The sequence below is a fragment of the Taudactylus pleione genome, unplaced genomic scaffold (genome assembly GCF_031769625.1).
Source record: "Taudactylus pleione unplaced genomic scaffold, aTauple2 ptg000502l, whole genome shotgun sequence".
Lineage (NCBI taxonomy): Eukaryota > Metazoa > Chordata > Amphibia > Anura > Myobatrachidae > Taudactylus > Taudactylus pleione.
This window is the reverse complement of record NW_028284904.1, coordinates 6,340,489-6,354,456: the sequence shown is the minus strand read 5'-3', so window position 1 is coordinate 6,354,456 and position 13,968 is coordinate 6,340,489. Positions and strand designations below refer to the sequence as shown.

Sequence of the window (13,968 nt, the reverse complement as noted above, 5' to 3'; positions counted from 1 at the left end):
CACAATTCACAAACACAGAAAAATATATTTTTTTATTATGTTTGGAGAGCCCTTTTTGGTTTACAGCACCCTTTAACGGACTAGCCAGCCGGCCTTTTACTTATGGGACACAGGCGCACGCTTGGCACTACTTTGTTGATGCATGTGCGGCTTCTGCGCACACAATTCACAAACACAAAAAAATATATTTTTTTATTTTGTTTGGTGTGCCCTTTGGTGGTTACAGCACCCTTTAGCGGTCAATACAGCCGGCCCTTTGTTTATGGGACACAGGCGCACACTTGGCACTACTTTGTTGATGCACGTGCGGCTACTGCGCACACAATTCACAAACACAAAAAAATATATTTTTTTATTTTGTTTGGAGTGCCCTTTGGGGGTTACAGCACCCTTTAACGGACAAGACAGCCGGCTTTTTACTTATGGGACACAAGCGCACGCTTGGCGCTGCTCCTTTGTTGATGCACGTGCGGCTACTGTGCACACAATTCACAAACACAGAAAATATTTTTTTGTTTTGTTTGGAGTGTACTTTTGGGGGTTACAGCACCCTTTAATGGACAAGCCAGCCGGCCCTTTCCTTATGACACAGGCGCACGCTTGGCACTACTTTATTGATGCAAGTGTGGCTACTGCGCACACAATTCACAAACACAGAAAATATTTTTTTATTTTGTTTGGAGTGCCCTTTGGGGGTTACAGCACCATTTAGCGGTCAATCCAGCCGGCCCTTTATTTATGGTACACAGGCGCACGCTTGCCACTACTTTGTTGATGCACATGCGGCTACTGCGCACACAATTCACAAACACAAAAAAATATATTGTTTTATTTGGTTTGGAGTGTACTTTTGGGGTTACAGCACCCTTTAGTGGTCAATCCAGCCGGCCCTTTATTTATGGGACACAGGCGCACGCTTGACACTACTTTGTTGATGCACGTGCGGCTACTGCGCACACAATTCACAAACACAGAAAATATTTTTTTAATTGGTTTGGAGTGTACTTTGGGGGTTACAGCACCCTTTAACGGACAAGCCAGCAGGCCCTTTATTTATGACACAGGCGAACGCTTGGCACTACTTTGTTGATACACGTGCGGCTACTGCGCACACAATTCACAAACACAAAAAATATTTTTTTATTTTGTTTGGAGTGTACTTTGGCTGTTACTGTACCCTTTAATGGACAAGCCAACCGGCCCTTTACTTATAACACAGGCGCACGCTTGGCACTACTTTGTTAATGCACGTGCGGCTACTGTGCACACTATTCACAAACACAGAAAATGTTTTTTAATTTTGTTTGGAGTGTACTTTGGGGGTTACAACACCCTTTAACGGTCAAGCCAGCTGGACCTTTATTTATTGGACACAGGCGCACGCTTGGCAATACTTTGTTGATGCACGTGCAGCTACTGCGCACCCAATTCACAAACACAAAAAAATATATTTTTTTATTTTGTTTGGTGTGCCCTTTGGGGGTTACAGCACCCTTTAACGGTCAATCCAGCCGGCCCTTTGTTTATGGGACACAGCTGCACGCTTGGCACTACTTTATTGATGCACGTGCGGCTACTGCGCACACAATTCACAAACACAAAAAAATATATATTTTTATTTTGTTTGGAGTGCCCTTTGGGGGTTACAGCACCCTTTAACGGACAAGACAGCCGGCTTTTTACTTATGGGACACAGGCGCACGCTTGGCGCTGCTCCTTTGTTGATGTACGTGCAGCCACAGTGCACACAATTCACAAACACAGAAAAAATATATTTTTTTTAACACTTGGTGGGAGCACCCCTGATGGACAGAGCACCCCCTGGACAACACTACAGCACCCCTTTAGGACTGGGACACTGCACAGGACTTTGGAGTGGACACAGCACCTATGGACAACTGACTGCACAACACAGTCCAGCCAGCCACTATGGACTTTGAAGTAGTGGACACAGCCCCTATGGACAACAGCAGCACAGCGCAGCACAGCGCAGCACAGCACAGCACAACACTACACTGCACTACACTACACTACACTACAACACTACACTACACTACACAGCCCAGCCAGCCCTAACTCCCACCCTCCCTCTTCACTGTGCACAGCCGAGTGAGAAAATGGCGCCGACGTGGGTACCTTATATAGCATCCAAAACCTGCGAGACCCGGAAGGCGGGATGATGATGTTTTGCCTCGATTTCAGATCCGAGTCAGGTGGGAAAAGTCGAGCCTGACTCGGATCGGCCTCGGATCGGGGGGGCTCGGGGGGTTCGGATTTCAGAAATCTGAACCCGCTCATCCCTAATATATATATATAATATGTTGAAAGCGGCACTCCTCAAAATAGTCAAAAGAAGTAATAGTTACAATCCTATGCCCTCCAAGATCTGCACGGAAGTTGTGTAGCCACAATAGGATATCCAGCCGGCGGCACTCAGAAAAAATGAGACATACAGGTGCACCCTGATGAAAATGCCAAAATAGAATGTTGAAACATTGGTCAACATACATGTGTATGTCTAATAACTAATTATATATATATATATATATATATATATATTAGGGGTGAGCTGGTTCAGTTCTACTCGGTTCCGTTCGGATTTAAAATCAGAATCTTATTGGCTATCAGCTGTCACAAGTTTTGGATAGCCAATAAGATTCGGTTTTTAAATCCGAACGGAACCGAGTAGAACCGAACCCGCTCATATATATATATATACATATGTGTGTGTGTATGTGTATATATATTATATATATATATATATATATACTGTACATAATATGCACCTGCAGTGCTGGTAGAACCAGCAGTGCTACCTCATTGAAGTGTGGGGGGAGGAGGCGTCCACGCAGTGGACACAGCCAGAGGAGCTGGTGCAGAGGGCCCCCCTTTCTTAAGTGCCCTGGGCCCCCCGAAGGCTTAATCTGGCCCTGCCGCCATGATGCTGTATAATTCGCACTTTCAAGCGGATATTGGACATTAGAGCAATCCTATGTCATATATATATACCCTATGCTCAGAATGTCAGATGGTATATGGCCATGGAACAGCGTCTTTCGACCAACATGCCCACCAATGACAGTCACTCCCCCAGTCACCACCCAGGAACGACTATCGGAGTTGCATGGATCACCATCAAATTCGAATCTGTGTTCCCTGGTGGTAACAATTAGAACATATACACAGTCCATGCGCAGACGCCCAGTGTTTTAAATGTGTCCACCTCAGAATCGGGCTCTATCTATCTATCCTGCCTGTGTCCCCTGACTACACTAGAGACTGTCTGGGTGTACCTTGAAATGTCGCGCATAATGTTTTTTTACATTTTTATTTTTTGGAGGGGGTGTTTCTCCATTTAACATAGCAGCTTTGGAACATTTAATACCACACCTCCACACTGAGAGGCTAAAATGTGTGTGTGTGTGGGGAGGGTGTAGGCAGAAGTTTTGCCTAGGGTGGCAAGAAACCATGCACCGGCCCTGGGGAGATGTAGTTCTTCCAGCGCCCATTCCGGGGGTCACACATGTACACACTCATAAACACACATTCACTCATACACACTTACAAACAGTAACAAACACTCACACACACTGATATACTCACCCATGCTGCAGAAGTCCTGGCTTCCGACGCTGGATGAAGAAGACACCGCTTCAGGAGGTAAGTATTTAAAGACTAATTAAGCTAATTGGTAACTTCCAATTGCTTAATTAGTCCTCAGGGGGGGTACTGGGTGGGTACTGCCGGAGTGCCAGAGCAAGTCCAGGTGTTTTTTCCTAAAATTACTGATTTTAGAAAAAAAGTCACACTTGCTCTGGGGTGAAGAAAAAACTCCCGGTGCGTAAAAAAAGAAAAAATCTGCAGCCATTTGAATAGCAAAAAACCCGCACCTGCTTGAAAAAGCTTGCAGGTGCAGGGTTTTTTTTGCTATTTTCGCACCCAATTGAATATGCCCCATAGTGCTTCCACTGTGCCGTGAAAGGGTAATGGCGGTAACTGACAGTCAAGTCTCAGCCACCGCAGAAAAACATTTGAAACTATTAGCACATTGACAATTGGGGTTGGCTCAATTTGCCAGGAAAGATCGATTTTTTATTTTTTTTTATAAATTCTATTTATCGTACAGTGAAAAAAGACATAACAAAAAAATATACAGACAAAAGACAAAAGAATAACATATACAAAGATATACATGTAATTACCATATCTTCATTTTCAGTCTGCTACAAAATTTACACATTCAAATCTGCTGTAATTTTTATTTTTTTTGTTTGTTTCAATTAACAAGGTAGGTGCATCTCCAATGGCGAGCACCTGTATACATAACCTTATATAAATTAACTAATAACACTTGAATTACATAAAATCATAAACAAATTAACTGAAAATATTCTACAGTATCAAAAATAAATATAAGTAAATAAAATGTAAAAAATTAAAAGAAAAGAAAGAAAAGAAAAACAAAAAGTAGATCAATATTCACCAGGAAAATATAGAATGAGATTTGTTTCCAAATTTGGGGACCTTGCTACTTAAAAATTGAAAGAGATATAGCAAACAGAGGCATACACTACTATTTTGCCGGGTATGTAATCTGTCATAACAAAAACCAATTTGTGATTTCAAAGACTCTCCAGATCTGTTCCTCTGTTTGTGTCGGGAGGCCATCAATGTAAGCACCCCATTTTTTGTGAAAGGAAATCACTCCCTTTTCAATGAAAAATGTGGCCATACGTCGTTCATGATAGAGAACCTCTAGTAAAGCTATTTTCCATTCCCCCAATGTAGGAGTGGACTGATAAATCCAATGTTGTAAGATAACTTGTTTGGCCACTGTGACTATAACCGGTAATAAAAGTAATAGGTGGGAAATATCCTGAGTCTCCTCCCATGAAGAAAAATCTGCAAAAAGTAAGGCGCTAGCTGTTCATGGTAGTCAGACATGAAGTGATGTTGATAGATAGTCTAGCAATTTACACCAGAATTTCCTAATCTTCCTACAAAACCAACAATTATGGGAAATTGTGGCACAAGAGGCTTTGCATTTGAGGCATGAACCCATCTTGGTAGAAACAAAATGTTTCCTTTGGGCAGGTGAAATATAAGTTCTATTTAATACACGGATATGAATTTCCTGTAGGCGTGCCGACTTTACCGTCGGTAATATCCTTGCGTTATAGCGGAGCATGTCCTCAAGGTCAGGTAGGTCCGGTATTTCTGACTGCCAGATATTTGAGAGTTTTGACCATGAGGGATCTCTTAATTGGATAAGATCTGGATATAGAAAATGAATGTTAAATTTTTTAGTTTGGCTAAAAGAAAGGATATCGCTTAATTTGGAGTCAGTATGAGTAGACTTTAGAGGATCAGTGAGTTACTGTACATAATGTCGGGCTTGAAGGTACATAAAGAAATTTGATCAGGGTATATGAAATTGTTCTTGGAGTTGTGTAAATGAAAATAAATGTCCACCAGTGTCAAAAATGTTTTTAATTGCTAGGATTCCCTTACAATACCAGGACTTATAGGTCTGATTATCCAAAGAGGATGTGAAATTTGGATTTCCCCACAAAGGTATATAAGGAGTGATAAGAGGGTTGCATTGGAATGATTTGTTAATAGCCGTCCAGGCTTTGTATGTATCTTGAAAAAGGATATTATTACGACATGTTTCAGGGATTTTTGAACTAGGAGTATGAAGTAAGGCCGCAGGGGAATATGGGTGGAATAAAGCTCCTTCTAGCATCGTATTGGTAAAATTATTCAATTGGAGGAGCCAATCTGAGATATATCGAAAAAGCGCTGTCCTGGCAAATGCTACAATGTGGGGCATTCCCAATCCACCCTGTTTTTTGGGAATATATGTATGAGAACGGGGCATTCAGGGTTTACCTTTACGCCATATAAACTTGGAGAACAATTGTGTGCAATGGAGAGCATCTGCTTTCTGTATTGTTATTGGCAACATTTGAAGTACGTAGGATAGCTTGGGAAAAATAATGGATTTAACCACTGTAACCCTGCCTAACAGGGAGAGTTTCAAATCCATCCAAGATTCTAATTGCATTTTAATTTTGGGTAGTACTGGGTTAAAATTAATAGAATACAAGTGAGATAGGGAGCCAGGAATATAAATCCCCAAATATTTTAATTTATGCGGGGTGATTGTAAACATAGCATTGAGATGGGTTGGTAGGACGGAATGAGTGGAAGAGGCGAGAGGGAGTAGTTCTGATTTCTTAATATTAACTCGATACCCCGCAAAACAACTGAATTCCTGAATATTCTCGAAAATTGCTGGGATTGATATGTGAAGGTTTGAAATAAAAAGGAGCATATCGTCTGCAAACAATCCTAGTTTGGATTCTACATCTCTAATCTTAATACCAGTGAAATCTTGTGCCTGTCGGAGAGCTATGGCCAAAGGTTCCAGTGCAGCTGCAAATAGCAAAGGGGATAAGGGACAACCTTGTTGTGTGCCTCTTTGAATAACAAAGGGAGGGGACAAAAATTTATTAGTCAAAATTTGGGTAGTTGGCTCATGGTATAAAGCCTTTATAAGAAGAACAAACACATTAAGGAAACCAAAGCGGGTGAAAGTCTCCATCAGGTGATCGGAGGTCACCAAATCGAATGCTTTTTCTGCATCTAGAGATAATAAATACCCGGGATCACCCGATGGAGAAGTCTCAAGGGACTGGAGAACTGCCAGCACCTTTCTGATATTAGTGACAGAGTTCCTGCCCCAGATAAAACCGGTTTGATCCGGGTGAACGATTGATGGCAATATCACTTTTAATCTTTCCGCTAATATTTTTGTGAATAACTTGTAATCTAAATTTAGTAAGGAGAGAGGTCTGTAAGAGGAGGGAAGAAGTTGGTCTTTTCCAGGTTTTAATAGCACCTTAATCAGGGCCGAATTAAAGTGTAGGGGGAGAGAGTGAGAGATGAGGATAGAGTTGAAAAAGGCTGTGAGAGGTTCTGCAATTTTAGGACAAAGTAATTTTAAAAATTTGCCACTAAGGCCATCTGGACATGGGATTTTCATTGGTTTGAGGGCACCGATGGCTCCAGTGACTTCCATAAGTGAAATTGGGGCTACTAGAGCTTCCATTTGTAAGGGAGTAATTTTTGGTAGAATTATCCATTGCCAGATCATATTTTTATTTTCCTGGTTTATAGGGTCTTGAGAGTAAAGATTCTGATAATAGTTATGGAGTATAGATACAATAGATTTATCGTAATAATGGGTGATAAGACTTTCATCTTTTAAAGCCGCAATATGCGAGGAACCTCTGACTGCTCTAAGGCGGTTGGATAATAGGCGGCTAGGTTTATTACCATGCTAAAAAAAATTATGTTTACCAGTTTGCAGAAATCTATTATCCATTTGAGTCAAAACTTGGTCAAAATGTAACTTAGCTTCACGATAAACAGTTTTATTCCTTTGCGAAGGAGATATTTTAAAGGTTTGAAAAGCTGTAGTGAGGGATGATTGGGCTGCCCTATATACAGTGTCTTGAGTCTTTCTATAGTTAGACATATATGCCATAATATCACCTCTGAGAACCACTTTTGCAGATTGCCAGAATAGGGCAGGATTATCAGCGTGGGATGCGTTATTAGTAGTATAATCATTCCATGTGGTTTCCAGCATAGATTTGGACTTTAAGGAAGTTGCCATTTTAGCTGGGAAACGCCAATTGGAATGACTACCCAGTGTGAATCTACCCTGCAACTCAATCTATATAGGAGCATGATCTGAAATTATAATTGGGTCTATATCTGCGTCTATAAACCTGACTGATAATGAGTAAGATAAATAAAAATAGTCTAGCCTAGAAAAAACATTGTGTGTTGCCGAATAATAAGTGTATTCTAATTCAGTCAGATGCCTAACTCTCCAAATATCCAATAATCTAAGCTGATCTGCCATGTAGTTTAAATTAATTTTAGGTTGACGGAGCTGAGGACCAGAGGGACTCTTTCTATCCAGCACCGGAGAGGCTGTCAGATTGAGGTCTCCTCCCATAATAATTTGGGGGTCAGAGAAGGGGCGTAATAGATTCGTCAGATTTAGAAAAAATGATTTTTCGTAAATTGTGTGGGCATAGACATTACATAATGTATAGCAGGAACCCTCTAGAGTAATATCAAGTCTAACATATCGATCTAGTTTGTCTATACTCTGGCGGTGGATGTCAAAAGTAATACCCTTTCGTATGAGAATAGCCACACCTCTGGCTTTTGAATTATAAGATGATGATGCCACCACTTGCTGTCGCATCATACTTAATTTAGTGTGTTCTTCGGGAGATAAATGGGTTTCCTGTAAGAGAGTAACATCTGCATGTACTTTATTAACATATGTAAGAATGCGTCTATGCTTAATTGGGGAATTGATACCCCTGACATTCCAGGAGTATAATTTAAGCAAAATAGGCTTTCAAGTCTCCAAATCCAGAGATTCATCCATAATATGCATGGATAAATAACATTGTTAGTTTAAACGGTGCCAATATAAATGACCCAAATATAGTGCAAGGCAAAAATAAAACTGAGAGTATACAAAATATACAAGAACCTCATATAATTTATAAAAAGTAAATATGGAAGCAAAAACAATTAAACCGATAGGCAAGTAATTGTATTGAGCAACTACTGATATCACATTAATCAATCACATTATTACAAAAAAATATATATACGAGCAACCGTGGGTCTTTAGATTCTAGACCTAAAAAATACTAAACCTTAAGAATCTAAATAGTTATAACATATTAAAGATGTAATACTGAACCAGAAGTCTTATAGGCAGATTTCTAATAGTTAAATTTTCAACATATATATTCAGCTATCAAAAATGCAAACAGATATAAAATAAACCTGTAATCAATCATTTTGGTCCATTTCAGATGGTAGTGTAGCCTCTTCATCTTTTAGAAATGCCTGGGCATCAGCCAGCGTGGTGAAGTCTTTCTGGCCTTGTGGGGTGAAAAGGCACAATAGTGCTGGGTATAAAAGGGCAAACCGCTTGCCAGATTGCACTAGTTGAGAACACAAAGGCGCCATTTCTCTATGTGCCCTGGAGACCTCTGCAGAGTAATCTTGGAAAAGAAAGAGGCGTTGTCCCTCCCAATGAAGAGGGCCCTTATTTCTTGCTGTAGACCCGATTAGTTCTTTATATCGGAAATTCAAACATTTAATGATTATAGGCCGGGGTCGGGATTGGTTTGAGTCACGTGGTGGACCAAGCCTATGTGCACGTTCTATTTCCAATGAGGATAATTCTTCGGGTATGCCAAGTAATTCCGGCAGGTCTGAGAGTAAGAACTTGAAAAGATCAGAACCTTTAATAGATTCTTTTAACCCCAAGAGTCTCAAATTGTTGCTTCTCGACCTGTTTTCTAAGTCATCCACCTTGAACATTAGATGTTGTCGAGAGGATGTAAGCGAGGAGACTTGCACAGAGAAAAATAGAGTGATCCAAAGCGCGATCTTCTATTAATTGATTCTGTTGAAGTGGAAGGAGAGATACACAAGAAATTAAATCCAAAGTACATGGACCCCTTTTAGGGCTTCAAAATCCTCCGCCTCCGACTCACCTCCAAATGGAGAAATATGTTCACATAAAGGTATCTGTCTTGCGTCAGCTTACAGTGGAAATACAGGTATTAATATATTCCCAATTGGACCTCCCCTATGTAAAAACACTCACCTGGGACCAGGTATAAATGTTCCCATCAGGGTTTCTATAGGTCCAACAGAGCACTCCTCATTCCAAAAGCTGGAAGCAATCCTTTCAATACAATGATCCAAAAATCATATAAAAGTCCAAAGTTTATTGGTACAATACAGGAACAAATAAAAAATAAAAAATAGATAAAATCCAAGCATAGAGTCCTCTTTCCTTATTACAGGTAAGTAATAGAAATTCTCTCCTGAAATCCCAAATGAATGAGTATGGAGAACCAACCAGTAAAAGAATAAAAAAATAGCAGCAACAAGAAAACTTGCCACAGTACCACCAACGCGTTTCTGACCATAGGTCCTTCCTCAGGGTGTAAATTCTGACTGAACAGCCAGGGTATATATACCCTAACTCAAACTAATTTATTAACCTCAATATTGAGTAATCCACAAACTCTGGATAAGTAAAAAATGGCATCAATCCTTAAAAAGCCCTTAATAAATTACACATTCCATTAATATGAATTCATGTACATCCACAATATATATCAAAATATAAATCAACTAAATCATACATAAGAACATAATAAAAACAAAATAAATAAATAAATAAATTAAAAAAAATAATAATAAATAAATAAAAAATAAAAAATAAAAACGATAATTAATTTTTGGCATCCAGTCCGTATTTTGGATCTCTCCTTAAATTTATAATGTTCATTTGCGTGCCAAACAGCAGACCAACGTGACAAAACTTGATCCGGTCACTTCAGCACATTTGTTCCTGTATTGTACCAATAAACTTTGGACTTTCATATGATTTTTGGATCATTGTATTGAAAGGATTGCTTCCAGCTTTTGGAATGAGGAGTGCTCTGTTGGACCTAAAGAAACCCTGATGGGAACGTTTATACCTGGTCCCAGGTGAGTGTTTTTACATAGGGGAGGTCCAATTGGGAATATATGAATACCTGTATTTCCACTGTAAGCTGACGCAAGACAGATACCTTTATGTGAACATATTTCTCCATTTGGAGGTGAGTCGGAGGCGGAGGATTTTGAAGCCCTAAAAGGGGTCCATGTACTTTGGATTTAATTTCTTGTGTATCTCTCCTTCCACTTTGACAGAATCAATTAATAGAAGATCGCGCTTTTGGATCACTCTATTTTTCTCTGTGCATTTGACTTGGAGGCGTGGTGCCCCTAAGAGTGGACTAAGAAGCGGTTTGTGGGGCGCTGGTTGCCTTTACATTTTTTTGTATTTGTAAGCGAGGAGACTTGTTGCTTGAGATCTTCAATTTCTTGGAAATTTGAGCCAATCCTGTTTTCGTTAACAGAAATTTGGTGTGAAACTGAATTCAATTGGGACTTTAAATCTGTCACGGCTTCCATAAATTTTTCAGCTTGGCTTTGTAGTAGGGGTTCCACCGTTTCCTTTATAGCTCTCACTACTTCTGCATATGTCAGAGAGGGCGAAGGTGTTTTCAGAGGCATCATAGGATCTGTGATGGCTGTAGTATCTGAAGAGAGAGGGATTGTTGCTAGGTATGATTCTTCCGAAACTAGGTCAGTGCGGCGGTCACCACCTCTTATTTGTTGAGGCTTTGGGGTAGTAAGAGTAACAAATCTGTCCATAACACTTGTCAAGAGTTTAGATACTCCACGGTTACTTTGACCAGTAGCTCATTAATATCATAGTAGAAAGGCCACAATTGCAGATGAACGCAGCAAGTTACATCATAGAGATATTGAAGCAATACTTAAATAGACGTGAATATATGAAATCCAAGTGTGTGCGGATTAAGGTTTAATATACACTGCTATGATATGAAATCCAAATGGTAATACCATCAATATATGTAAGGCTATAAGGGGAATTGAAGCATGTAGAGATTTAACATCAACGGTAGTATGATGAGATATAGTGACCTGGCCAGCAGTGTCACCAGTGCCGTAATGGGATGAGAAATCACCGCAACAAAGAAAGGTCTTCCTTCCTTGTCCTTCCCTTAAGCCACTGGTATATAGAGGTAAGGGGGGTGCAGAAGTTGGTATTATCTGTGTGGAAAGCGGCTCCAGATATTCAGATGGTGCAGTAGTTGTTACAGAAAAACTGGACCTTATGCATTAGCATATATAGCTTACTAATGAGGTATACAGAGTGTTGTTATAGTATGTAATAAGGCTGGGATTTCACCAAACTGCAAGGATAAAGGGCTCTGTAGGTTGAGGAAGTAGAGGTATCTTCCAGGGGATGTAAAGGCATTGTGTGACCACAAAGCGTATCTCATCAGCCCGTAACTCCAGAAAATGGCAGCCACAAGCAGGCTATATATAAGCAAATCCCCAAGGGATACCTGTCTATCCAGGTGATGTTCCAGTCCAGATCCCTCTAAACTGCAAGTCCAGAAGCTGGGCGCTGTGTAACCTTGCGCCCGTCGAGTGCTCACAGCAGCTGTGGTCACTCATATGTAAACATGCAGCTCCTGCTGTTCTGTATCATGGGCTCTGCCATCTTGGAAAGTATCACATGATCAGCCCTAACAAGCCAGTCTCCAGCAACTCCGGTCACATTGTGTGTGTGCAGGTGTTGATACTGCAGAGTTATGTAGACTCACACTATGAACAGCCCAGTTACTTAACCAGTGGTGTTGGTTTTTTGAAGGATAGTAGGTACAGCCGTACTCACTGTTACATGTAACACTGGTACTAGAGTGGAGCTTGAGCGAAGTGGGGTTCTATACAGCTCACCAGCCAGTGTGTTACTGTATATGCTGCAAATGGGTAGTGGTGTAGGGATCTGAAACAGCTTTATATGCAGGCATTAACCAGCTATTTCAGAGCTAAGTAGGAGACATACTTTTCCTACTGTGTCACTCTCCACAGTACAGAAAAGATGGCCCTTATACATGCTCAGTAGTGAGCTTGGTGGCCAAATTGGGAGAGGACATGAAGCCTCCCGGAAGAACAGGAACACTGGTCTGTGCAGCAGCACACTCCTCTGTCAACAACCAGCCTACCATTCTAAGGGTGCCCAATTTAAACCAGCAACTGCTCATTGCCAGTACAACTTCTCTCCCTGAAGATCAGTACCTTGGCTCCAGGTTGTTTTGCATAACTGCATTCTGTGTCAGTTACCTGCTTCAGTATTTGCTTGGCAGCTGAGTCATTAGCAGATTTTTGCAAGTCCAATGCAAACAGGATCGCACCAGTGACGGGCATTTCGTTCATCTCTGAATCAGTCCCTCAGACCATACATGCCTACCCTCCAGGTTTTCACGCAAGGCTCCTGATTTTTTGGGTAAGCCCCCGCACCCACGGAAGGGTAGGCACTTTTCCCACATTCTGCCCACTTCCTAGTGAAGTGGGCAGAATGGGGAGGATATTAAAGGGGATCGGCGGTTCTGAGCATTGGGGGCGGGGCCTAATGACACGATTATATGAGAATCACGTCATTTAGCCCCACCCCTATTCTAATTATGCATAATCGCAGTGAATTCCAGCATGTGGCGGGGCTTAACGACGCGATCCAGCCAGCCCCGCCCCCTACTCCACCTACCTGCTTCACCTCCCCGGCCTTCTCCCGGGGAGGAAGATTTATTAGTTGGCAAGTATGCCTCAGACTCATGGGAGCACTTCCAAGAATAGGGATGATGTCATACACCCTTAAAATACACATAGCGGATAAATAGATGCACTTGTGTCGTACTTGCAGACAATCTGGCTGCCCTTTCATCATCTCGGCCCTGTCCATGGTACACAATGCCTAGATTACCGACATTGTGCAGCAGGGGGCGGGGCCACAATGTGAATCACATTTTCCATCCCCTCCGGACGGCAATGATCAACAGGGAAGCTTGGTAGATGCCCAGTACTACAGAAATAAAAGTAACCTCACAAGAAACCATATACTGTATACTGTAATGTATAATTCAATTATGCATTTCTTGATCAACCAGCTTTTTTCATTATTATATTCCGCACAATATACTGTATCCTCCACCAATATACCGTGTGACAGTGATGCTTCTTCAGTCACCAGACAATTTTACTAAACTTGGCGTCGGGTGCTGGTTTGCACCAGGTGACTTTATAGATTAAAGCCCCATCTGCATGTTCATTGATCCTAATGCTAATATGGATAGCCAGGAAATAAATTACTGCAAGCATGAAAATCATTTTCACTTATTAATCTTGTTCATTATTATAATTTAGAACCTATCAGTCCTGCATTAGTCCTTCTTGGGAATATGAATGTATTACGCTACGTATGAACTG

General features: G+C 41.0%; 1 protein-coding gene across 1 annotated transcript in view; it reads left to right on the top strand.

Annotated features, from left to right (window-relative positions):
* LOC148501811 (ovostatin-like) overlaps positions 1 to 13,968 on the top strand; it is a 405,898-nt gene that overhangs the window by 198,402 nt on the left and 193,528 nt on the right. The gene's annotated exons all lie outside the window — the stretch shown is intronic.